This window comes from Morone saxatilis, unplaced genomic scaffold (assembly GCF_004916995.1).
Source record: "Morone saxatilis isolate NCDOM2014 unplaced genomic scaffold, NCSU_SB_2.0 Contig6, whole genome shotgun sequence".
NCBI lineage: Eukaryota > Metazoa > Chordata > Actinopteri > Moronidae > Morone > Morone saxatilis.
The window spans coordinates 7,099,716-7,101,561 of NW_023340206.1; positions in this window are offsets into that span (position 1 = coordinate 7,099,716).

The following is a 1,846-nucleotide window of genomic DNA, read 5'->3' on the forward strand; positions in this document are numbered from 1 at the left end:
AGCACAAAAGCGTTACATGTAGAAAAGCGGAATAAAGGCTCTGCAGCCTCGGTTGTCAGCGTATCATCCCACAGTGTGTGCGCGGTAACCTGCTGCTGCTTCATATCTCCAACAAGAGTGGATCAAGATCAACCTCACAGCTGTGTGATAGGAAACATCTGCTGAGTCCAGAAGGTCAGCTCAGAAAGTTTATTATCTAGGTCTGTCAGTCTCATTTAAATATATTTCTCTTCTCACTCCTGAGAGCACAGGCCGTTAACAAGACCAACTGGGATAAGATAGGGATAAGATTGCTCCACATTAAATCTGCCCGCCCTCAAAATCAATGTGGTAGACATCATTTTGAGAGGCAAATGTCAGATTTACATACAGGCCTCAAAGGATAAAGACACTTCAACATGCATTCACTGTTTTAAACTGACCTGATATAATTGGTGCTGCATTAGTTAGTCTAAGATTAATGATGCTCTGTATGTTTGTGCACACATAGTAGTGCATTCTCTATAATTAGGCCAAGGAGTCAAACACAGAGCAGACGCTGAAATCAAGCAGCATTCAGCCCAATATTTAGAATCATACATACATGTATGTATGATTCTAAATAAATAAATATAATATAGTGGAACATATGTACGTTTCTGTTTGGATGTACATGTGTTCCACTGTGGCGACTGACGGCTGAGCACCACTTCCTGTATTTAATTCATTTAGCTAACTAACAGCAGCATGACCCAGAGCCCTGCTGCATATCAATACCAGTATGGAACCATGCTGGGCGGCTATAAAGAGGATTAGAGAGAGAAGGAAGGGGGGAATAAGACAAAATAAAACTAGAATGCTTTTTTCTAGTTCTAACATCTGCTGTCAGAATGGACGACGATGGCGGAAGCACAATGCTGCTGTTCACCGTGTCTTCTAAAAGTCTTTCTCTCTAAGTGAGAACAACAGCTTCCTTACTGGGGGATGCATTTTGAAAACAGATGGGTTTGAATGTGTTTCATAAGCCACAGGGTTGCCAAATATGCCCAACATAATGCACTACATAAACTTTCAATTCAGAAGCTCAAAATTAGAGTGACAAGGTATCCATGCGGCGGCAGAGATAAGAGAAGCATGCCCTAACACAAACAAAGCCTGCTCATAATGTCTATAAAGGCAGCGCTCTCGGAGGCCAAAGCGCCTGTAGAGTCACACAGGGAGACGGCTGATAGGGTCCTCTCCCCTCTATCCCTTACTGTTTGACCACTCCAATGAAAATCCAATCTTCTACTTGACCGAAGGGGGAAACATCAGTAGTCGCAGGGGCCAGCTTGGCAAACCAGCAGAGCCTCGTCATCAAAACCCAATTAAAAAAAGCCAGGGCCGGGAGACTCAGCGCTGCACTCATCCCATGCCAAACGTGGTGGCAGATGGGGGGGCTCGGCTGGCTCTGCTGGGAAGGCGACGGCAGCCAACACGCAACCGCAGCTGGTAGAGTATGAGATAACAGGATGCGGGGGAGCGGCATGGAGCGAGGACAGCCCTGCTCTCCCTGCCTCTAACCGGCTGTGTAATGCCAGTACAAACCTGAAAATGAATTGACCCAGGAGTGGGAGTAATAAATTACAACTGCTCACAGTACTGGAGTTACGTCATTAGGGCGAAGCCTCTAATTTTAAAGTATGCATCATGTAATCTACTCTACTACTAAAATCATCATTTGCATAATCATTTGCGACGGTGCAGGCCTACAATTTGAATTAAATCCAAACCTTTAATCTGCATTTTCGCAGCCAATATGCCACACACAAGGGGGAAGTGCCCCAAAGCGCTGCCCGCTTCCTTTTGGTGTCCATTCTAACCAATT